Here is a 26,061-nt window from a genome sequence, read left to right as displayed (position 1 = left end):
GAATCGAGAACAATGTTACTCGCTCCCAAACTCCTTGTACAGAGACTTGGGACGAGAATAAAGATCGGATCGTTCTCTCTTTCTCTCCGTCTCTCTCTCTCTCTCTCTCTCTCGTCACACACAAGAGAATTGCCCACTCACCCTTCGTCAATAAACAGGTTATTTGACAAAAGGAAAAAACTGAAAGGACTAAGAAATTGAAAATTAACAAGTTCCTTTAAATTAGTATCTAAAACACTTCAGTTTGAAAGAAGAATGAACAAAACGTCAAAATCGATTTACTCTTTCTGCAAAGTGAAACCGTGATTCTCTCTTTCTCTATCGTAACGATAGAGCGCAACTGCGTAGCATAAATAAACCAAACGTTAGTTCATCTTTGAAAAAAAACAGCACGAAGACTATTCAAAGAATATATTTCTTAACATATTTTCTAAAAAAATATTCATTTCATAACTCTTACAGAGCAATTGATTTAAACTTAACAAAAATAAAAGTTGAATGGGCTCAACGTTGTTTAACTTCGTTTTCCAAGTTAGGACCGCCTACAAGGAATAGGTAACGGCCGCATATAAACAAAACATAAAATTTATCTTGATGTTTAGTATAAATGGAAAGCTAAACGAAGAGGCCTAATAAAGGTGGGTGAGATATAAAATATATAGAGGAAAATCTATAAATATCAACAATAATTTATAACGTGATAAAATAAATACTAAAAGCCTTAAACACACTTCCGTACACTGAGGGAAGGGTCGGCCATCTTTACTCAATGGAAACACCAGAGATAAAAAAAAAAAGAGCAAGGGCAAAACACTTTTCCTCTCCTTTCAAAAGCATTTCTTTTGAAGATAGTATTGAATAATCCAACACGGCGAAAGCAATAAAACCAAAACCAAGTACTTCACCAATTCGGTAGAAAACTCGAGGTCATAAAGCGAGTGGAACCAACTTGTCGACAAGACCGACAGAGAAGAACTGGAGCTGTTTACAAGTATATGCGGTATCTGGCCGATAGTCGGCGCTGGTGGGCACACCCGCAACCTTCATGGCGATCGCTCGCGAGTTTTTGGAATCTGTCGAGCCGTCGGAGACGTCAGCTATTATATATTCACCGGCTAAGTTTAATATTTAAAAATATATATCTTTACTTGTATAATTGTGCCTAAATAGCTTTCATAATTTATTAATGCTATTACAACCGGGAAAGTCGTTCTACTAACTAAATAACACATGCATAACTAACGACAGCGCCCATGGCGCCTCAGGTGACAGGCCTAGCTCCTTAACACAATAAATTACTCTAATTTCACTGTGAAGCAGGAGCTAAAAATTATACACTGTAAAGAATAAATACTCAACTATCCAGTGGCCAAAGAAGCTGGAGATTGCATACTAAATCCTCTCAAAAGTGATAAAATGTTAAGATCAGCAGGGAACACCACAGTGCGAAATCTCTACAAAAATAGGAATGAGCGCCATCTAGATACTCAATAGTAGTACGGGAGGAAGGGTAACCTTGATAACGGCTCCCCTTCTATTTTTGCCGCTCTTCCCCCTCGAAACAAAAACCCTATTCGGGGTGAAGATTGCTATGTCATACCAAGATATACGTTCCCTAATATTACGCGATAATCTTAAGAGAAATTTTAAGGATATTCGCGCCAGGAGTTAGAATTCTGGAGAGCTAAAGGTTAATTCTCTGGGAATATCACTGTAGCCAAATTTACCTTAGAAAGCTACCTATAGGAACCTTCCATCAGGACGACATGGCTTGAGCCCGAAAATGCTATTTAACCTTTATAACATTCACTTTTCTGGTTTTAATTGAATGTTCTTTTAATCTTTATTTAATAAACGATGATGCCAGAGAACTCCAAATCAATCAATCTGGTAATATCGTTATTGTAAATTACTTATTTGCTGTACAGTAACTTGAATGATTTTCTTTATATTCTGTTAGTAATTTCTATTAAATCTATGGGATATAAATAACCATTGTCATACAAAACCCGCTAAATCTCAATAACTTTTCAATTGAACATTTCAAGATATTTGAAGCATTATAATTATATTTCTCATGAAGGTTTTCAATACTCCACTTCAGATGGCCACTTCAGATGAGACGATTTGGTACTCCTTTCTGAAATTAAAATTTTGTCTTTTTTGGAAACTTAGTTTTTTTCAGTATTAAATTCCAAATTATTTGCTGACCATCATCATCTTGATACCATTAGGAATGTCTCACATACAACAGTTTAACTAACTGGTTTGAGCTGGGGGCCATAATTTCCTTTTCTCTTGATGATTCTAGTCTGAAAAGTAAATAAAATTGGTTAATTGTACAGATCTGTCTTATTCAAATGGTCAAATATTTTACTGTGCACTTCAAAATCAAAATCATACTTTTAGTGAAACATTTTGGATGATAAACTATAATGAACATAAAATATTCTTATGTAATGTAGAGGAGTTGGAAGACAAAGGCCTACATGGCTGAGGACTATGAATCGTGAAGTTGGGGATGATGAAGGGAGTATTGATTTAAACGCTCAAAATAGAAACAACTGGTGAAATCTAACCGAGGCCCTTTGCGTCAATAGGTGTAAATGATGATGATGATGATGAATAAATATAAAATATGACAAACCAGGCATATCCATTAAATTTACAATAGCAAATAACAATCAAAAGTATACTGTATGTTGTAAAGTGGAAAAGTATTACTTCCTAAATCCTAACAAAGAAATACTTCACTACAATAATCGAATGATTGACCGCTGGTATTCCACTATTTTCTTCCAGAGATACTCAATAAACCACAATTCCCTGAATAAAACATTTTACCTTACACCACAGAGGATACCTGGTCAAAAACACACAATACTCATAAACAAAATTTATATAAAATAGATATGCATAAATTCTGGGCAAAAATAGTTTACTGACACGGTAACAGTTCCAGGAGCAGAATATTACTTGGAGTACAAGAGTATTGTGCTGTGAAAATTAACGATTGTGTTGTTTTCACTCTTAAAACCATTAAAAAACGACATGCAGCGTGCTAAATTTATTAAGAAAATGTACCGTTCTCAGAAATGAAATGGCATACTAAATTATATATTGTATGGATCCTCCATAAACGAACTCCAGCTATCCCAACATTACTTATTGATTTTCCAAGTGGATTTACTGGTTAATATTCAATCAATGAAACAGCTTATTCTCCCCTCACCATCTTAATTACCTTGCCTTACACTAAGGAAAACCTTATCACATACTCTTTGACTCACTAACCTTGTCTCGACAAGTTTACTGACAAGCTTATTAATTTTTCATTTAATTATATTTGATGGCTGCTTTCCCGGTCCCATACAACAGGGGAACCCCAATCTCTACAGGACCTCCACTGTCTTTTTATCTTGTTCGTTCAGAGTATTTAATGTTTCATATCGTGTATTGTTCTTTTACTGTTAAATCGTCACTGTCAAAAGACTCATGAAATAAGAAAGTTTTCAGTTTCCTCTTGAAAGCCTTAATGTCTTCAATCATCCGAATGTTTCGTGGGAGCTTATTATATAGTATAGGGACCGATGTTATTGTTTTTAATATACTGGGATGCTTATGTGAATTGGACATACCGCTTGAGAGTGACCTTAACCTTCGAAAAATTGAATAATTTCCAGCTTTTTACATAACAGTTAATCCATGCCAGTTTCATTACTCTACATTTAAAATTGCGGTCAGAAAGCTGTTCTCAAACACACGCACACAAGGGGCAAAAAAGTAAACTCTTTTCAACTTCGTTGGTGGAGGTAATTATATAATCCTGCCTTTGTCTCCTGACTAACTTATCATTGCCTAATCAAATTACAAATATTCTACATCAATTAACAAGTTAATTATTATTTTTACCATTACAGTGTGTTTACATCGCCGAATCTTTAACAAGAGCCGGCATGGCTATCACAATTGCAAGCTCCTAGATTTTAGTGTTCCTTTGTATGAATCAAAACTTTAGGTTATATACTTTATCTAATAATTTAATAAAAGACAATGAGTTAAGTAGACCTAGCTACCTTAAAACACTAAGAATTAAAAAAAAATATCACCACAAGATATGAGTCCATGATTCAGTCTTTTTCTGTATTGGCAGTATATCTTTTTTATATAATCCCATCAGTAATTTAAAACATTTAATGAAGTCTGATGTTGCGTGGGTATGCAACTAAACTAAATAATAAATTAACTATTAGTTATATCAAAAAAACTATAATTTTTATAGGGTTAAAATACCAAATGGAAAATGCAGGCCCGTGAAATAACTTATGCAACTAACTACAGATTTTTCTTATTGCAAAGTGTAATTGATTGTTAACAGGTCTGGGAGACTACAACTTATTGGTTCTCTTTCTTCAAAACATAAAATTCTCTTTAACTTGGAATTTCAGTGATTGAAGACCTAGCTCGTAGGGATCCAGCGAGTGGGGACCTAACCGTGGCCGCTGTAAGAGTACACCAATATTCCAGATACAAAACAAGTGGATGGGGGAGGATATTGGCCCATGGAGACAACATCTTTGCTCTGTGGAGGACAGCTTCGCTCGCTCGCAAATAAACATTATATTACTGCTCTCGGTTCTAGCAAGTTGTACATGAATGAGTTGACCATGCCAATCATGTGGCATTATTTCGGGGATATATTTTTTACTTTTACATGAACAAAAAAACCTATATATTGGGGGATATTTTTTACTTGAACGTGGGCAACAACAGCTATATACTGGGGATATTTTTTACTTTCACATGAGCAACAAATATCTATACACTGACGGATATTTTTTTACTTTTACGTGAGCAACAAATAATTGTGTATCTTCACTCAGCTGTGCATGTGTACTTGTGTGCGTTTATATACGTCGGATATGCTGTGGTTGCACGCCTCTCCTCTTTTCGTTCAACCGAGAATCTGTTCATTAACTGCTCTAAATTTTCTAACTAATTCTCAAATTCTTGCGTTCTAATTTCCTGTCTATACAGTATTCTTCATCGGGAACACTACATCCCACTGCTCTTTCGTTCTCATCTTCTGCAGCAGCAGCATCTGCTATGTTAGGCCTTGAGTATCTAGGCATCTTGAACTTTTATTTTACCAGCCCAAAGAACAACTTCGCTCACAGCATACTCAAATAAGACGTATTTTTACACCTGACACCAATATGTCCCATGTATACGGATAATGAGACGTCGGAATATGGGTTTTCTTCAGCTATTACAAAAGGTTCGTAAGTACACAATATACTGTACACAACTGGGCATTGTCAGAGCTAGTGTGTGGACGTGTTGTGTCGAGCTCTGCTATATATGCCCTGAATCATGTTTTAGCTTTGCGTTTCTCGATTAGAATATCATTGAAAAGATATTAATTAGTCTTATGGAGAAACCTAAGTGATAAGAAACAGTACAATTGTCTAGGCCTACTTCATATGTAATGACACGAAGGGAGAACGGAGAAAATGGATAGTATGTGAATGTAATAGACTCTACCATAAGAGATAAGAGATGTGTGCATATAGTGACAACCATCAGTGAGAATGAACGGAATAACCTATACTGGTTATGCCCACACTGCGTTTGTGAAGCCATACAAAATTTATAATATGACAAATTTGGAGATAATTTGTATTTTTCCTAACCATACAAACCCTAGCTATTTACATTGGGTTTACTTTCGGCGTAGCTGAAATTGACGAGCCAATAGATTTTAACAAGGGTTAACTACCCCCCCGCTAGTTAGCGGGGGTAGGGGAAGGGGTAGCTTGCTACCCCCCCTCCCTCCCCACACACCGGTGATTTGACTCACTTCACTTAGAGGTAGGACTTGACTTGGGAGACAGGGCTGGCGGGCAAATGTGTGTAAATAGCTAAGGTTTGTATGGTAGGAAAAATACAAATTATCTCCGAATTTGTCATTTGTTCCGTAACCGAAATACAAGCCACGCTATTTACATTGGGTGACTTACCCCTTAGGAAGGGTGGAAAGTCCCCAGCCTTACTGGCTTTGGCTTACCCCAGGACTCCGACTCCAAGTGAGCAGCACTCGAGAAAAGGAGTCCCTGCGCCTCACAAGTTCGTTGCTTCGCAAGGAACGTGTGGCCTACGTAAGTTGTGTGCGGAGGAAAGAGCGTGACTCGTCCCAGGAAGTTGACCTTGAGTCCTTTAGATAGGAAACCAGGATAAGACGTTCCCAATACCACCTTGTCAGGGTATAGGGGACGCGACAGTATTACGCTTAATACTAGGAACACAAGGGAGCATGGTTTACCTGCAGAGGTTGAGGTCAGCTATGCGGAGACTAGGATGCTGCTTCCCCAAGTGAGGGGAGGATGAAGAAAGAAGTAAGGGCCAGACATAATCTTTCATTCACGCAGACTAAAACCGGGTAACAACGCCCTCAACCTTCTGCTACTTGTCCATCAAGGAGCCTGAGGTTAGACCAGCTGTTGTGCAGCCACCACAGGGCCGATAGAAAAAGTATCGAGGCTCCTGTGGGTCACGTCCTGCAGGTAGAGGGCTGTGAAGGTCGTTTGACGCTTCCAGACCCCAGCTTGAAGCACCTGCGTCACAGAGAAGTTTCTCTTGAAGGCCAGGGACGTAGCGATGCCCCTGACATCGTGCGCCCTAGGGCGACGTGACGGAGGAGGGTACGGATTCAAGGCGTGGTGGATGACCCTTCGAATCCAAGCCAAGATGGTGTTTTTGGTGACCCTCCTCTTCGTCCTGCCTGTGCACACAAACAATGCTTGCACACGAGGACGAACTGCAACTGTCCTCTTCAAGTAACGCCTCAGACTCCTCACTGGGCATAATAGCAGATGGTCTGGGTCGCTTGTTACAGAACGGAGACTCGTGACCCTGAAAGAGTCGAACCGTGGGTCCGGCACTCCAGGGTTCTGAGTCTTGGCAACAAACTCAGGGATGAACCTGAACGTTACCTACCCCCATCCCCTTGAATGGGCGATGTCGTACGAGAGACCATGAAGTTCACTAACTCGTTTGGCAGAGGCCAACGCGAGCAGGAAAGCCGTCTTCCAAGTCAGGTGGCGATCAGAGGCCTGGCGTAATGGTTCGAAGAGAGGTCTCTTAAGAGCCCTGAGGGCCCGAACCACGTTCCATGGAGGTAGTCTCACTTCCGACTAAGGGCAGGTAAACTCATAGCTACGTATGAGTAGAGTGTTCCAGCGAGGAAGAAATGTCCACTCCTTTCAGCCTAAAAGCCAGGCTTAAGGCTGAGCGATAGCCTTTCACCGCTGAGACCGAAAGGCGCATTTCCTCCCGCAAATAAACGAGAAACTCCGCTATTGCTGGAATAGTGGCATCGAGCGGAGAGATGCCCCTCCCACGACACCAACCACAGAAGACTCTCCACTTCGCCTGGTAGACTCCCGCAGAGGACTTTCGCAGGTGCCGAGACACTCTCTCCATAACCTGTTGCGAAAAGCCTCTCTCCGTAAGGAGACGCTGGATAGTCTCCAGGCGTGAAGCCGAAGCGAGGCTGCGGCCTTGTGGAAGATGTTGCAATGTGGTTGTCTGAGTAGCTCGTGTCGTGGGGGAAGCTCTCTCGGGAGCTCCATCAGGAGCTGCAGAAGGTCCGCGAACCATTCCGCGAGATGCCATAGCGGAGCTAACGGAGTCATCGGCAGGTTGACCGATAGTCTGGTCCTGTTGAGCACCCTTCTCATCAGACAGAAAGGTGGGAAGGCGTACACATCGATGTTGTCCCACCGTTGTTGGAAAGCATCTTGCCAGAGAGCCTTGGGGTCCGGGACTGGGGAGCAGTACAGGGGAAGCTTGAAATTCAAAGCTGTCACGAACAGATCCACCGTCGGGGAACCCCAGAAAGTCAGGACTTTGTTGGCTATCTGAGGATCCAAAGACCACTCGGTACTCACTATCTGCGAAGTCCAGCTCAGACTGTCGGCGAGCACATTCCTCTTGCCAGGAATGAAGTGAGCTGATAGTGTTATCGAGTGGACTTCGGTCCACCTCAGAATCTCTACTGCAAGATGGGATAGCTGATGTGAAAAAGTACCTCCCTGCTTATTGATATAAGCCACTACCGTGGTGTTGTCGCTCATCACCACCACGGAGTGACCCGCCAGGGTCCGTTGGAACTGTTGAAGAGCCGGGAATACGGCCTTCATCTCGAGCAGATTGATGTGCAGGTACTTTTCTGATTCTGACCAAAGGCCTGAGGTCTTCTGGTTCAGAATGTGAGCCCCCTACCCTTCTTTTGACGCGTCCGAAGTGTCAATTCCGGGGGGAGGACGAGAAGATCCACTCCCTTTCGCAGGTTTTCGTCGACCAGCCATCACCGCAGGTCCGCCTGTTCCAGGGGGTCCTATCGGGACCAGAAAGTCCGGGGAATCGGATCCTTGACTCCACCGGGGCTTGAGCTGCCATTGCAGTGATCTCATCCTGAGACGGCCGTTTGGAACCAGACGAGCCAGGGAGGCTAAGTGACCTAAGAGACGCAACCACGATTGGGCTGGAAGCTCTTCCTGCCTGAGGAAGGGTTCCGCCACCTTCCTCAGCCTTGCTATCCTGTCGTCTGATGGAAAGGCTTTGTGGAGATTGGTGTCTAACAACATACCTAGATAAACCAGTCGTTGGGACGGCTGCAGAGAGGACTTCTCAAGATTTACCAAGATCCCCAGATCTTAGCAAAGTCCCAGGAGCCTGTCTCGGTGTTGAAGTAGGGTCGACTCCGAGTCTGCCAGGATCAGCCAGTCGTCCAGATATCGGAGGAGACGGATGTCGTTCCTGTGCGCCCAAGACGAAATCAGGGTAAACGCTCTGGTGAACACCTGAGGTGCTGTGGAGAGACCGAAGCACAGCACCTTGAACTGGTAGGTCTTGCTGTCTAGGCTGAATCTCGAGTACTTCCTGGAAGACGGATGGATTGGGATCTGGAAGTACACGTCCTTCAGATCCAGTGTGCACATGAAGTCTCGTGGTCTCACCGCAAGTCTGACCGTGTCCACTGTCTCCATGCTGAACGGAGTTTGCTTGAAAAACTTGTTCAGAGCTGAGAGGTCGATGACAGGTCTCCAGCCTCCAGACGCCTTCTTTACAAGAAAGAGTCAACTGAAGAAGCCTGGGGAGCCGTTGACGACCTCCTGGAGAGCATCCTTCTTGAGCATGGTCTCGACTTCTGCCCGAAGGGGTAGCCCCTTTGCCGATCCCATGGCATAAGAGATCAACGACACTGGATTCGCTGTCAGGGGAGGTTGAGATGTCGTGAATGGGATGCGATAACCTTGGCCGATCAGACCGTCCAAGAATCGACCCCATGTTGCTGCCACCTGTGCACGCAACTTTGAAGGCATCCCCCCACAAGTGGACACGCGGGGGGACTGCCACTCCTAGCGTTTGCGGCCGCGGCCGCTTCCTCTAGGAGTCTTGCCTCCCCTGGAGGACTTACCGCCCCTTTTGTCCTTGGCAGGTAAGGGCTGGGCCTTATACACCACTTTCTTAGCTGCCGGCGCCTGCTTCGGTGTCCTGCGAGGCTGCTGCTGATGTTGCTGCGGAGCTGGAGGCTTGTAGGGCCGAGATGCAAGGGCCCTTTGGAGGAGGGAGTCCTGGCTAGACTTCCTCCACCTCTCAGCTGTTCGTTCCATATCTTGGGGCTCAAACAAACTTCCCCCATGGATGGAGGAGTGTCTGAGCCTGCAGACATCCACGGCGGGGACCTGGTGGATCTTCTCGGTCACCGCATCACGACGCTTCAGCATCGAGTTGGCCCACAGGTTGGTAACCTGATGTGCCAGGAACTCGATGGAGCGAGTGCCCGAGAGGAGGAAGGTCTCCAGGGCCTTCTTATTGCTCTCCTTAGACAGATCCTCGGAGCGCAATAGGATGCCCAGAGAACCCAGCCAGACATCCAGCCACGAAGTGGCCTGCATGGCACACTTCGCGACCTTCTCCTGGCTCAGCATCTCTGACGCCGAGAACGTCACCTGCCGGGCGGAGAGCTTCTCAAGAGGAAATCCCCAAGTAAGCTCTTCCACCGAATGGTGGAGGGGAAGAGCGAGGCTAGACTCCCCCATGATCTCAAAATACCTCCTCTGCTGGAGACGAGGAGGTGGGAGGAGTCTGTTCCCGGCAGAGGAACGACTGGAGGAGGCGAGGTCTGCGAGCTGAGCGTTGGCCCTGTCTCTGGCACTCTTCACCCCTTGGGACCAGGGCAGAGCCGCGCTGGCCTTTCGGGGCTTCTGAGTTCCATAGACCTGATCCAGGACCGTGTCCTTGCCTTCACGAGGGGCGATCACCGGGTCTTTGAACCTGTTAAGCTGCCTCATCAGGCCCAAGACCTGCCAGAAGGCATGCTCAGACTCGTGCTGCTCTCCTCCCTGCGGACTGGCAGCTAAGTCTCCTGTCCCCGGAAGCTCTTCCTGGGGAGACACGTGGACATTCTCCCGAGGTCTGGCTGGTTCCTGACGAATTCGCGAAGACTTCGGAATCGTCTTGGAGTCCTTGGGTTCCCTCCTGGGCGGGATACAAGACTCCAGCAAAGAGGTCTGGAAGGTACCTTCCACACGAGACTATTCCCCTCCACGAGGAGGAGACTCCCCCCTTGGTGCCGAGGGGGAGACCGCCGCCTCGCTGGACTCTCCTGAGGACGGAAAGGCCTCGTCTACAGGAGAAGGAGAAAACGACTGCGAAGGGGAAGGAGTCTTCCTGGAGGACCTCTTAGGAACCAACTTCTCCCGGGGAAAAGTCACCACAAAGTCCACTCCTCTCCTTCTCTTCAGCGGGGGCGAGGCCGTCATTGACTTGAGTCCTAGATCGGCGAGTGCCGGCTTCATAGCCTTCACTAACGCCCGCACCAGAGGACCAAACCAGGACTGCCGAGATACGGACAGAGAGTCCGTAATTCCTGCTGGAGGGAAGGAGATCGGTCGACCCTTCGGAGTGGACACAACTGGACCTGCCTGCAAAAAAGAAGGGGAAGAAAGTTGCCTTGACCTCTCTGACAATCCTTCTTTGTCCTGCGAGAGACCTGCGCTTACGCGGAGGCGATCCTGCCAGGGACCTGGAAACATGCGTCCCTGCTGCCGCCGCGAGCTGCGGAACCCGACGAGAACGGGGGTCGCGCTGGCGCGGGGGCGTTTCCAAAGAATCGCGTGCGAGGGGCTGCTGGGGTGCGGGCGCGTAATCGCGCTCAGATAAACGAGCGCGGGAGAGCGGGCGTGTTGGCGAGGGAACGCATGGGCACTCAGGAGACCGCTGAGGGCCAGGAGAAAAGTACAGCGCACGGGAACGATGGTGTCCTGGAGACCTGTGACGCGTGGGCGAGCGTTGGCGAACGCTGGCGCGCAGGCGAGCGATGGCGCGTAAAACGCGCAGGCAAACGACCGCGTGTGGACAAGCTGATCGCAGGAGACCTATGTCTGTCAAGATCCGATTGGCGCTGACGCGTAGGAGAGCGCTTGCGCGCAGGCGATGGATCGCGCAGGCGGTCAGGAGATCGCCAGGACTCAGGGGAGCGCTGACGCGCTGGAGAACGCTGACGCACGGGAGAATGCTGACGCACAAGAGATCGCTGACGCGCTGGTGATCGCTGGCGCGCAGGAAGACGACGCGTAGATGGCTGCGCAGGAGCAACAGGCGCGACGCGCAAAGGCGAACGCTCGCGAACGGGCTCAGGAAGAGAAGGCGCGTGGGTGTGCAGGAACTCTGGATGTACGCGCAGGAGACCGTGCGCGTTGCTGCGCAGGAGAAAGATGACGAGCAGGAACGCGTGGGCGAGGAGGAGTTAAATCCCTGCCCGCGTCCAGAACCGGAGTTCTAGGGCGCGTGTCAGGAACTGGATGCGCAGGTGCGTGCTGACGAGCAGATCTTGTGCGCTCAGGTGACCGTTGGCGCGCTGGGCGCGTAACAGGAACAGGAGGTTGTATGTTGTCCACAGGAGAGCGCTGGCGAGCAGGGGGGCGTTGACCATCAGGAGAGCGCTGGTGAACAGGAGCGCGCTGGCGATCAGGAGAGCGCTGACGAACAGGAGAGCGCTGGCGAGGCGAGTCAGGAGACTTCAAGGATGGAGAGCGTGAACGCGCAGGGAAACCCTGACGCGCAAGGGAAGCCCCCACACCTTGGGAGACATCCCTTTGCCCCGAAGGGACCGGTGCCCGTCGGTTGACGAGATCAGAAGACTGCTGGCCATCTGCGCAGGAGGTGGAAGGTCTGGCAGGCGTAGGAGAACGCAAACGATCCCCGGAGAGGTCTAAGGACGCGGCTGCTACAGTCTGCTCCGGCGAGGAGGGTACTCATCGGAGGACGGAGGCGGCGAAGACTCGAAGAGGCGCCTCTTGAAATCCTTATAGGGAGACGGGAGGCCCCTGCGGCGAAGAGGACGACGAGCCTTACGGCGAAGGCGACCACGAGGGAGGTTGTCGGGATCATCAGTCCTCCGAAGAGGAGTCTCAGTCAAAGCGCTCCCCAGAGGGGGAGACGTAGCCGCAGGAGAGACCGTGGGACCCACTTCCCCCTTCGAAGGATATTCGGAAGGGGGAGGAGAGCCTTCAGCAACGTCAGCAACATCAGGAGCTGCAGAGGTTTGACCAGACCCGTCGGAAGCCTCTGCCACCACGACGTCGACGATAGACAGAGGATCTACCTCTGCTATCACCGGCGACTGCTTGACAGCGGCCCCCAACTGGATAAGGTCAAACAGGGCTTCCTTGGAGGGCAGGCCCTTAAGCCCCAAGGAAGCCCAAAGCTGGAAAAGATCATCGTTAGACAGAGTTATCAACATTATCAAAATCCTCCCCCGGAGGAGGAGGGGGAGCCGCCCGCTATGGGAGGCGACGCCCTCTCCCGCACCCCGAGCTCGGGAAACAGAACAAGGGTCTGCGCTACCACTCGGAGGCCTCTCACCGGAGGCCGGACGAGTGGGAGCTTCGGAGGAGGATTGGGCGGCGGAAGAAGAGTCCCTAGAGCCTTCCTCCTTCAAGGCAACCCCAGAAGGAGAACGGTCTCTCTTGAACTTCTTACGCCGGCGGGCAAACCTCTCCCACTGGGAGGCAGACCACTCCCTACACTCACAGCACGTAATTTCCCTATCACACCGTCGGCCTCGACACTGCGGGCAAAGGGTGTGAGGATCGGTATCCACCGCCGACATGAAGGTACCGCAAGGGCGGCCGGCGATCCCAGGGCACTTGCGCATGATGAATACCAAAGGGTGAGGCCAACTTCCAAACACAGCTGAGGAAAAGCAAAGAAAAAAGATTAAGGCTGTCAACAACGAGGACGATAGACAGACACGTCTGCACATCGTCCGAGCCAAAAGTGAAGTGAGTCAAATCACCGGTGTGTGGGGGGGGAGGGGTAGCAAGCTACCCCTTCCCCTACCCCCGCTAACTAGCGCGGGGGTAGTTAACCCTCGTTAAAATCTATTGGCTCATCAATTTCAGCTACGCCGAAAGTAAACCCAATGTAAATAGCGTGGTTTGTATTTCGGTTACGGAACAAATCAGAATTAAAGGAAAACGTGAACTTGAGAGATCTGGCCCTGAACAAACAAGATGCGAAAATAGATGACTTGGAAAACAAACTTGCGGACCTTATCGCATATGCAGCAAATTCCACCCAGACCCCCGACCTCACGGAGAAAGTTGACATTCTTGCCATGAATATGGAATTAATTAAAGCAACACTTCAAACATTGATAGACCCAAAACCAGAGAAACCATCATTTGCTGACAAAGTTAAGGAAAAAAATCTGTTGATAATTAAATCAACTAATACAACAACTAAAATTACTGAAAAAAAACGTGAGGTTGAACAAGCACTTAAAAGACATTCCTATACTTAACACGAGGTCAACTACGAATGGAAATGTTGTTGTAAACTTTGCAAACAATAGGATCAGAGATGAGGCGGCAAACAAAATTCAGACATTGGCGGCTGACACTGAAACAAGAAAAATCGGAAAACTAAAACCTAAAATAATGATATGCAATGATGATGATGATGCAGTAAAGGCTTTGATTCATATAAATCGCTACCTGGACCAAATCCAAAATCTAGAAGATAAGATAAGTGTAGTCCTGAAGAAAAATGCCTGGGGCGGGGGGACGACCCACCATGTGCTGAAATGTGATCCTGAAGTTCGGAGCTATTCATGATAATGGGGACAAGGTTTCGTTACGATGGGGTATCTATAACATACGTGATAGGTACCACGTGATCACCTGCTACCACTGTCAGAGGTATGGACATTTTGAAAAAGATTGCAAGTATGACAAATTCGTACGTAATTTGTATTTTTCCTAACTATACAAACCTTAGCTATTTAAAAGGGGTTATTACTTTCGGTGTAGCTGAAATGACGAGCCATTAAAATTTTAACGAGGGTTTACTACCCCACCACTAGTTATCGGGGGGGTAGGGGTTATCCTGCTACCAACCCCACCCCCCTCACACACACCTGTGCTTGAGTTCACTTTGCTTGGAGGTAGGACTTCAAGGGGGATAGGGCTGGCGGGCAAGTTTGATTAAGTAGCTAAGGTTTGTATAGTTAGGAAAAATACAAATTACCTACAAATTTGTCATTTGTTCCGTAACTGACATACAAACCACGCTATTTAATAGGGGTGACTCACCCATTATGAAGGGTGGAAAGTCCCTACCAGTACTGGCTTTTGGCTTTGCCCGGGGACTCAATATTTGAGTGTATTCGCACTCAGCAATAAGGAGTCCCTGCACCTCGCTAGAACCTTGCTACACAAGGACTGCGGCCTACGCAAGCTGTGTATGAAGGTAAAATAAAGTGTGACTCGTCCTAGGAAGTTGACCTGTAGTCCCTTAGAAGGAAACTTTAGGCTAGGACTCTCCCAATACCACCTCGTCAGGGTATGGGGACGTGATAGTACTGTATTAGCTTAATACTCGGAACACAAGGAAACATGGTTTACCTGCAGTGGTTTGAGGTCAGCTGTGCAGAGAACCCAGGATGCTGCTTTCCCCAAGAGAGGGGAGGATGAAGAAAAGAGTAAGGGCCAGACAAATCATTTCATTCATGCAGACTAAGACCGGGTAACAATGCTCTCAACCTTCTGCTACTTGTCCACTTAGGAGCCTGAGGTTTTAAACCAGCTGTTGCGCAGCCACCAGAGGGCCGATAGAAAACGTATCGAGCCTCCTGTGGGTCACGTCGTGCAGGTAGTGGGCTGTGAAGGTCGTCTGATGTTTCCACACCCCAGCTTGAAGGACCTGCGTCACTGAGAAATTTCTCTTGAAGGCCAGGGACGTAGCTACGCCCCTGACATCATGTTTTCTAGGGTGACGTGACGGAGGAGGGTCTGGATTCCGGGACAGATGGATCACCCTACGAATCCATGCCGAGATGGTGTTCTTGGTGACCCTTCTCTTAATCCTGCCAGTGCTAACAATGCTTGCACCTGGGGATGGACTGCAGCTGTTCTTCTGAGATATAGCCTCAGACTCCTTACTGGGCGCAGTAGGAGAAGGTCTGGGACATCTGTTACAGAACGGAGACTTGAATCCGGAAGGAGTCGAACCGAGCGTCTGGCACCCCCTGATTTTGAGTCTTAGCACCAAACTCAGGGACGAATTTGAACGTTACCTCTCCCCCATACCCTTGCATGGGTGATGTCATATGAGAGACCATGAAATTCATTGACTCGCTTGGCCGAAGCCAAAGCTAGTAAGAACACCGTCTTTCAAGTTAGATGGAGAACTGAAGCCTGGCGTACTGGTTCATAGTGAGGTCTCTTAAAAGACCTGAGAACTCGAACCACGTTCAATGGAAGAGGTCTCATATCCGACTGAGGGCAGGTAAGTGCATAACCTCGTATGAGTAGGGAAAGTTCCAGCGAGGAAGAAAAGATCATTTCTTTGAGCCTGAAGGCTAGACTTAAGGCTGAGCGATAGCCTTTCACCCCCGAGACTGAAAGGCGCACTTTTTTCCCGCAAATACACTAGGAACTCTGCTATTGCTGGAATAGTGGCATCGAGTGGAGAGATACCCCTTCCACGACACCAACCACAGAAGACTTTCCACTTTGCCTGGTAGACAGATGCGGATCATTTTCGCAGATGTCTAGACATCCTACTCGCAACTTGTTGCAAAAAAATCCTCTCTCAGCGAGGAGATGCTAGATGGTCACCAGGCGTGAAGTCGTAGCGAAACCACGGCTTTGTGGAAGAGGCTGGCATGTGGTTGTCTGAGTAGATCATGTCGTGGAAGGAATTCTCTCGGAAGTTCCGTTAGGAATTGCAGAAGGTCCGGAAACCATTCCGCGTGATGCCATAGCGGAGCTATGAGGGTCATTGAAAAAAAGACCGATATTCTGGTCTTGTTGAGCACCCTTCTCATCAGACAGAACGGGGGAAAGGCGTACACGTTGATGTTGTCCCCCCGTTGTTGGGAGGCATCTTACCAGAGCGCCTTGGGATCCGGGACTGGGGGGAAGTACAGTGGAATCTTGAAGATCAGCGCTGTCGCGAACAGATCCACAGTTGGGGAACCCCACAAAGTCAGGACTTTCTTGGCTACTAGATGACACAAAGACCACTCGATACTCACTATCTGAGACGCTCTCCTCAGATTGTCGGCGAGCACATTCCTCTTGTCTAGAATGAAACGCGCCAATAGTAGAATCGAGCGACTTCGGTTCATCTCAGTATCTCTACTGCAAGATGGGATAGCTGCTTCGAAAAGGTACCTCCTTGCTTCTTGATGTAAGCCACTACTGTGGTGCTGTCGCTTATTACCACCTGAGTGACCTGCCAGGTATTGTTGGAACTCCTGAAGGGCCAACAAACCGGCCCTCATCTCTAGACGATTTATGTGGAGGCACTTTTCTGATTCTGACCACAGGCCAGAGGTCCTGTGGTACAGAACGTGCCCCCCTCCCCCCCCCCCCTTTCTTTGAGGCGTCCGAAAACAGCATTAAATCCGGGGAAGGACGAGAAGATCCACTCCTCTTCGTAGGTTCTCGTCTGTCACCCACCATTGGCGGTCCGTCCGTTCCGCAGGACCCATAGGGATCATGACGTCCAGGGATTCGCAACCTTGATTCCACCGGGACTTGAGCCGCCACTGGAGAGATCTCATCCTGAGGCGATTGTTGGGAACTAGACGAGCCAAGGATGAAAGGTGACCAAGGAGACGTAACCACGATTGGGTTGGAAGCTCTTCTTGACTGAGGAAAGGGCTTGCGACCCCTCTCAGCCTTGCTATCCTGTCGTCTGATGGGAAGGCTTTGTGGAGATTGGTGTCTATAATCATGCCTAGGTAAACCAGTCTTGAGTGGGATTCAGAGAGGACTTCTCGAGATTTACCATGATCTCCAGATCCTGGCAAAGTCCTAGAAGTCTGTCTCGGTGTCGAAGAAGGGATGACTCCGAGTCTGCTACGATTAGCCAGTCATCCAGTTAACGGAGGAGACGGATGCCGATCCTGTGTGCCCACAATGATATTAGGGTGAACACTTATGGTGAAACCCTGTGGTGCTGTGGAGACTGAAACACAGCACCTTGAACTGGTACCCCTTATGGTCTAGGCTGAATCCTAAGTACTTCCTTAAAGACAGATGGACTGGGATCTGGAAGTACATGTCCTTCAGATCCAGTATACACATCTAGTCTTGCGGCTTCACTGAAAGACTGACCGTGTTTGCGGTCTCCATGCTTAAGAGTTTGCTTTAATCTGGACCTCTGCCCTAAAAGCCTGCCCCCTTGCTGATCCCATGGCAAGGGAGCTAACTGACACCGGATTCGTCCTCAGGGGAGGTAGAGATGTGCTGATCCCATGGCAAGGGAGCTAACTGACACCGGATTCGTCCTCAGGGGAAGTAGAGATGTTGTGAACGGGACGTGATATCCCTGACTGATTACGGAAATCGTCCAGGAATCGGCCCCGAGTTGCTGCTACCTGTCTGCGCAATCTTGTAGGCATCCCCCTACTGGCGGACATGCAGGGGGACTGCCAATCCTAGCGTTTGCGGCCTTGGCTGCTCCCTCTAGGATTCTTCCCTCCCCTGGAGAACTTCTTGCCTTTCTTGTCCTTGACCGGAAAGGGCTTAGACACCACTGTCTTCGCTGCCGTTGTCTTGGTGGGACGTGGCTGCTGGGGTGCTGGAGGTTTATAGGGCTTGAATGTCAAACCCCTATGTAGGAGGGAGTCTTGGTGGCTTCCTCCACCTCTCAGCAACCTGCTCCACGTCCTTAGGCTCAAACAGGTTCGTTCCCATAACCGAAGAATGGCTGAGCCTGTAGATTTCGGTGCTAGGGGCCTCCCGGTATTGTCTTGGAGTCCTATGACTCCCTCCTGGGAGGGAGGCAGGACTCCAACAATGTAGGAGACAGGCTCTTCTCCACCCATATTCGAGAAGACTTTACCGCGCGAGGTGGGGTTCCCCTCAATGGTGTGATGGGGGAACGTCTCACTTCACGTGACTCTCCTGAGGACGGGAAATCTTCGTCCGAAGGGAAGGGAGAAAAGTCTGAGGGGGGTGGGAGCCAGCCTCGAAGACTTAGGAGGAGACAGCTTCGTCCTAGGAGAAGTTACTGCTTCCGAAACTTCTCTTTTCCTCTTCAGGGGAGTAGATGCAGCCAAAGATTTGTGGCCCAACTCAGAGAGAATAGGCTTGAAAGCTCGTGCTACCGCTCTGATTAGAGCCCCAAACCAGGGCTGCCGGCCGCGCTGTCAGACACCCCTCCTGGAGGAGGAGTCGCCTGAAGAAGAAAGAAGATAAGGAAGAAATGTCCCTAGACCTTTCTGGAACCTTCCCCCCTACCGGCAAGCGTGCTGTTCTGTGCGGGGGGGGGGGGGGGGGGGGGGGGATGGCGCCCTTACCGCGCGTTGTCCTGCTGCCGCGTGCGTGGGAGGGTATTGGCAGTTGCGCTGGGGAGCGCACAAGCGCTCGAGCGATGGGGAATACCCGGGGCTCGCGCGCGGGAGACTGCTGGAGCGCTCACGCGTGGGCGAGACTTCATAGAGTGCGCAGGAATCAGATTGACGTGCAGGATCAGAATGAAGAGCCCGTGCGGGCGAAAATAAAAGATCGTCGGCGTGTACTTGCGTACCAGAATGTTGCCACGCGCGCGGAAGACCATCGGCGCGCTAGCGCGCGCGCGGAAAAGATCGTTGGCGCTTGCGCGTAAGGAGATCGTCGGCGCTTGCACTTCGCTGACGATCGTCGGCGCTTACGCGTGTAAGATGATCGTCGGCGCTTGCGCGCGTAAGAAGATCGTTGGCGCTTGTGCGCATATGAAGATCGGCAGCGCTTGCGCGCGTATGGAGATCGGCGAGCGCGCGAGCTTCACGCGCTAGTAGGTTGAAGGGTCAGCTGGTAGGACGATCAGGAACTGGGATGTGTCCTTAAAAAAAGGGCGGGCATCCCCCGATGAGGAGCGTAAGTAGGTCTGCTTTAGAGTCCAGGACCGAAGTCCTTCGTTGCAACGAAAGGTTGCGCTGGTAGATCGGTAGGTCAGCTGGCAGGACGATCAGGAACTGGGATGTGCCCTTTGGAAAGGCCAGCATCCACCGATGGGACCGTAAAAGGTCCGTGTTAGAGTCCAGGAACGAAGTCCAAAGGACCACGTTGCACCACAAGGTAGAGGTCACTGGAAGTTTTGCTTGATCCTCCGAGGCGGAGTCTCTATGAGAGACCTCTTCCGCGAACGAGAGAGGTGCCCTTCGTAGAAGAGACTTGAAGACACTCGTGGTGACGCCCCTTATTGCCGTTGGATCAGTAAGCTGACCTTATCAGTAGCGTTCCCCGAAGAGGAGCGATCCTCCGAAGAGGAGTCTCTATGAGTGGTCTCTCTCGCGAATGAGAGAGGTGACACTTCGTAGAAGAGACCTGAAGACACTCGTGGTGATGCCCCTTAGGGCTGGTGGATCAGCAAGCTGACCTTAGCAGTAGCGATTCTCCGAAGAGAAGTCTCTATGAGTGGCCTCTCTTGTGAACGAGAGAGGTGAACACTTAGTAGAAGAGACTTGCCAAGACTGTGGTCCACCCCTGAAGGAAGAGAAACTCAGCTAGGGGGAGAAAAGTCTGGCCGCAGGGCAGCAACAGTAGCCGAAGGCGATGAATTCATTAAGGTATGAGGAGTTCTCCCTCTGAAGGGAGAAAACCTCACACCTGGGGAGGAAACCTCCCTCGGAAGGGAAGTTGTCCAACCCCTGGAGGCGAACCTCCATTAGCGTTCTAAGATGATCTGAAGTGCTGGCATGTTGTAATGGGAGAACTTCTAAGAGAAGAGATAACGCCCATGACGATGTCCTCTGAGGCATGAACAGGACAGCTCTACTTCGTTGGGAGACTCTAGTCGAACAAAGAAAAACTACATAGTTAACTGGGAAAATAAAATTAAATAATTATTTTAACAGAAATTCCCTAGGGAGGAACTCCAAAGAGAAACCCCGGAGGGAAAAACATAAAATAAGAATTAAGTATGCGCCCACCTTCCCCAGATGACATCCACAGGAGAAGGGGGGGGGGGCCGGAGTAACTGTAATAAAAACAGAATTATAATTATCTAATCATCTAAGAATATAATAGTGAGAACCAATGAGCCCCCCGAAAGGAAGTGTTCCCCACGGAAAAAGCTAAAAAGTCAAAATAATTGAAACAAAGAAACGGAATAGCAACCTAACCCGCAACGGGAAAGGAGCTACCGTAATAGTACGTAGTAGTAGTAATGGTGAACGACCTCGAGTAGAGAGAGACTGTAGTCAATCTTAAAAGGCAACATTCCCTTCGCTGAGAATACAAGTTTCCCGTAGGAAAAGAGGAAAAGCGAAGATAATAGATGAATGAAGAGTGTCCAGGCGATGACGATTCCCCTGCGGCGGCAGAGTTAATGTAAAAATGCCGACGGGAAGGCCGATGGACCCGAGAGGGTGAGGTCGTTCCCCACGAAGACGAACTGTGGTGGTCTTGCTACGCAGGTGTCGTTGTCATACATCACACACACAGCACAAACACTGAAAAGAAAACTTACTACATTTCTATGCACAAATATATACATAAACATAAAGAAAGTTTATATATATATTACATGTATAAGAAAAAGTAAGTAAAAAGACAAAAATTAATGGCAGTCCAAAATAGGCGAGGAGAGAGAGAGGCAACAACTGTTCTCGCTCCGAGCCAAAAGTAAAGTGAACTCAAGCACAGGTGTGTGAGGGAGGGGGGGGGGGTAGCAGGCTACCCCCTACCCCCTCCCCCAACTAGCGGTGGGGTAGTAAACCCTAGTTAAAATTTTAATGGCTCGTCATTTCAGCTACGCCGAAAGTAATAACCCCTATTAAATAGGTGGTTTGTATGTCAGTTACGGAACAATTAAGAATGGATAAAGTCTGCGTCAAAGTGTATAAACTGCACAAAGTTAAACAGACCAAGTGACCACTCAGTAAATTCTAGAGACTGCAATGCTTAGGACTTGGGATTGAAAAGACTAGCGGAAAATACTGATCATGGTTACTAGGGATGTCATAAACTGTAAATATACAATCTGTAGCTAATAAGACTCTTCAAATTCGTGAATTGATAAACGAAAAATATTTAGATATGCTAGCATTATCTGAAACATGGTTAAATAACTTGGACAAGGCAAAGATCACTGAAATGACGCTCCCCACGCATGCCTTCTTTCACATACCGAGAGAAGGTAGGTCTGGTGGGAGTGTAGGACTCTTTATTCATAAAAGTTACTCAAACCTCAAAACGTTGAAAAGAATTAGTGTAACAAGCTTTGAATATATAAATAAAATTTACGCCAAAAAATAGAAGAATATCCTTTGTAACAATCTACAAACCTCCTAGAACAAATACTAGTTATCTTTTTTGAAGAATTCGGTGCTCTCATTGAAAAGATTATCATGGAGAAAAACGAATTAGTTATCTGTGGAGACCTCAATTTTTGGAAGGATGACACATCAAATACTGACGCTTTGGCATTTAGTGAGTTACTAGAATCATATAAACTAGTGAATAATGTCGACTGTACAACTACTTTAACTGGGCATACGCTAGACTTAGTTCTAAGTGATGACATGAATGATATTGTATCTGATATAAGAGTCGAAGAGAAATGTACTATCTACCGAGTACACAAACTTATTACGTTTAGTCTACCTCTACAGAAACATGCATTAGTAAAGAAAATAAACTTTAGACATAAATCAAATTTTTCCCCTACCGTATTTATTGAAGAAGTTACAAAGAAAATAAATGATGCTAAACACCCCCTGTGATCATGATGACCAATGTCTGTTAGGAGCTAAGTGTGCTAACTGTCTTATGACCATTTATAATAAAGTGAGTAAAAGTGAATATGATACCATGTGCCCACCGATGGAAAAGACTATAACCGTAAAAGACCAATCTCCTTGGTTTGATGGAGAGACTTTGGTAAAAAAAAAAAAAAAAAAAAAAAAAAAAAAAAAAAAAAAAAAAAAAAAAAAAAAAAAAAATGTAAAGAAAGAAAGTGGAATAGGTTAAAAACCAAAAATACTTGGGTAGAATACAAAACTGCTGCGTGTCAATATAACTACCTACTAAGAAGGGAAAAAGTGAATACTATAAGAGAAATATCCTCGAAGCAGCAACAGACATAAATAAGTTATATCGTCTCCTGAATGGTATAATGGGAAATGTAAAAGAAAAGAAGATATCTGATGGATACAGTGACCAGGAACTAGCAAATAATAATCTAGTATTCTTTAAAAACAAAATTGAAAATATAACCAGGTCATTTGTAAATATTCAACATCAGATTAATGATACACCAGGCACACAGACAAAATTAATACAAAATCCCTCATGGCGAAGTAGAACTCAAGGCGGAGTGGAAAACGTTCATAACTACTCCCGAGCCGTAACGGGGAGAGGACGAAACACGGACCTAAAATAACGCTAAAATTGAAAAGTAACCAAAAATAAATAACTCGTAAGTTATCATACACCCAGAGGGGGAGAGGTGAGGGAGGGAGAACCCGTTGAACGCACAAAACGGAAAACGGGAAATCCGCTCACCCACCGGAGCTAAGAAAGAAAACGAGAGAAAGGGGTAACCCGTGACTGCAAACAGAAAACGGGGACCCCAAGCTCTCGCTCTCTTGGACACAATATCAGGACTAAAAATCACACAACACTATTATAAACGTATAAAATAAAAATGTACATCAAGATAAAACTACGAACAAAGAATAGCATCTGCTAAAACTTAAAATAAATAGCACAGTCGAGTGACGAACGCCCCGGAGGGGCGCGTACTAAACAATAACAAAGCTAGATCGCTATCTCGTTCGTAGGCTGGACTTGCTAACAAAAAGTACCATGAGCATAAAAACACAAAAATCATAACGGTTCTAAAGGCATAAGGCCAGGGACTTAACCAAGAACCTAAGTGACAGAGTACTAAACGGGCAGACAAAGATGAATTCCCAAACAAGTGAACAAACAATGGCCGCCGTGAAGGGCCAGACGGGAATAATAAAACAGACTATACTGGATATAAAACAAAAGCCCGGTACTATAAAAAGATGGCAAAACAAACTATGGTACTTAACATTGGAATGTGTGAAGATGGAGCTTCGGACATGACAAAATAAATCCACGATTGATAAAAAAGGTCGAGAGCACCATAAAAAAAAATTCGACACTAAGAAGTCCAAAAAGAAGGATGTTGTTCAGATGGCGCTCGCGTCGTGGCGTGGGTGGTTGACTAGGGCCTTTGTATCGGCCCATCCCTTTGACGAAGGAATTAACTAAATGGAAGACAACCTGTGAATAGTGGATTTCACGCGCCTTTGCTTTATACACGACACCCAAAAGGTGCTCGCGCGAGGGTTGTAACCTCAGCATTCCATGCTTTTATCTTTCTCTGGTATAATTGGAAGGTTTATCAGAAAAGATATATAAGAAGGACACTTTTCACCGGCCGCCACAGGTCTCTCCCCAGAAATAGATTTTTCCTTCGTCAAAATCCCTTTTAACAACATAACACAAGATGACATCACCAGAATTAGCAAGAGCGCAAAAAAAACAAATTACGCGATCAATCTGATACCAATATCTGGAGTAATTGAGGAGAGAGACTTTTCTAGTCTATCCGAAATAATAATGAGAATAACAAATGCAAGCATTGATGAATGTAAGTTTCCTAAATCTGAGAAAATGGCTATAGTCACACTAGTTCTGAAAAATGCACCGGACTACCAGGAATTAAGCTCATATACAGTAGACCTATTTCAAATCTATCCTTTGTCTCAAAAGTGTTTGAATATGTAATTCTTGAACAACTAGTCGGGCACTTAGAAGTAATAGAAGCTTTGCCTGACAACCAATCTGTTATAGAAAACTATACTCTACGGAGACAGCCTTCTGCTGTGTTGCAAATATGCTATAAATGATAGATGAAAATAAACGTGGAATCTTTATACTGCTCGATCTCAGTGCTGCTTTTCATACAGTTGTGCATGAACTGCTACTAAATGATCTACGGTCCATCGGCGTTGAAGATCAAGCCTTCGAATACTTAAAAGACTACTTAGTTGGTAGAAATTACTGTGTACAAATTGGAAACTTATTAATCATATGAACCTTTAAACAGAGGGGTACCCCAGGGGAGTGTACTTGGCCCAATTTTATTCTGCATCTATACTATTGGTCTATCGAAAATGCTAAAAAGGCATGGTGTGAAGTTTAAACTATTTGCAGATGACACAAAATTTTACTTCTCCATAAATGATATACATGACACTACTGAAACTTTAAACCGAATCCTTGATAGTGTTAGAGAATGGATGACATTTAAACAGCTAAAATTAAATGAGAACAAAACTGAATTCAGGGTGGTGGGCAAGAGAAACAGCGTGAGAAACTTCGTTGATATTCAAATGAACATAAATAATGACTCAGTGCCGATATCTAATAAAGTTCGAAATCTAGGTGTATTTCTTGACTGTAACCTGTCTCTAAATGCCCAAATAAATAATGTAATAAAAGTGACAAACTTAAAAGAGAGTTTGTATTTTTCCTAACATACAAACCCAAATTCTTTACTATAGGAGATATTCTAGCGCGAGCTGGAAAATACAGCAGAAAAACCTTAACAAGGTCATCAACGACCGGGTAGGTAGATACCCACCTGTTACCGGTGGAGGACCTCCGGTTGATAGCTACTGTTTACCTTCAATCGGATTCTAGCTAGGACTATTCTAGGGGGCAGTGATGGAGGGAAGATTTGTGTAAAGAATTCGGGTTTGTATGTTAAGGAAAATATAAACTGTTATAAGTTTGTCATTTCTTCCTACACTTGATACAAACCCTCATTCTTTACTATAGGAGAATTAGTCTTGAGGCTAGGGTGGCCAAGGAGTTCCCTATTCCTAGGGAAAATAGTCTTCAGACTAGACTCTTTTGAAGAAAAAATCTCCTGTAAATCTTCTTTCTTTGTAGATCCCCATAATCTCAGCACAGCTGAAGGTTTGTAGCTTTGTGGAAACAAATGTTTCAAGATGAAGTGGGTCAGGAACATTCGACTCGGACGCCTTCATACTTAGGATTCCCCCCGACCTTGAAAAGGGGAAACCTCATGACCACGAGTATAACTTATACACTGTGAGAGGAATCAGATGAGTTTCATACCTTATTTCTATTGGCGAGTCCAACTGAAACTGGCTACAGACTAGGATCCCCAGATGGGAGGGAGAAGGAAACGAAGAAGATAGATGGATGTCCTTCTTAAAACCTAGTGTAACCCATTATCCTCAACCAATGGCTACTGTCCCCTGAAAGGGCGTAAGGTAGCTACAGCACCTGTTGACCTGCCGCAATAGACCCTATAGAAAGGGTGTCTAGAGACTAATGTGTCACATCGCTCAAATAGTGAGCGTTGAATGTAGATTGACGTTTCCAGACCCCAGCTTTTAAGATTTGGGAGACAGAAATTTCTCTTAAATGCCAGTGAGGCAGCCACTCCCCTAACTTGATGGGCTTTGGGTTGTGCTACCTCTGGGTC

General features: G+C 46.7%; 1 long non-coding RNA gene across 1 annotated transcript in view; it reads right to left on the bottom strand.

Annotated features, from left to right (window-relative positions):
* Positions 1–1,763: 1,763 nt before the first annotated feature.
* The window catches only part of LOC137650666 (uncharacterized), a 56,587-nt gene continuing 32,289 nt past the window's right edge, over positions 1,764–26,061 (bottom strand). The window contains exon 3 of the long non-coding RNA XR_011046032.1: positions 1,764–2,312. This is a non-coding gene — a long non-coding RNA (uncharacterized lncRNA). The remainder of the gene's footprint in view (positions 2,313–26,061) is intronic.

Source organism: Palaemon carinicauda, chromosome 12 (genome assembly GCF_036898095.1).
Source record: "Palaemon carinicauda isolate YSFRI2023 chromosome 12, ASM3689809v2, whole genome shotgun sequence".
Taxonomy (NCBI): Eukaryota; Metazoa; Arthropoda; class Malacostraca; order Decapoda; family Palaemonidae; genus Palaemon; species Palaemon carinicauda.
This window is presented reverse-complemented; position numbering and strand designations above follow the sequence as displayed.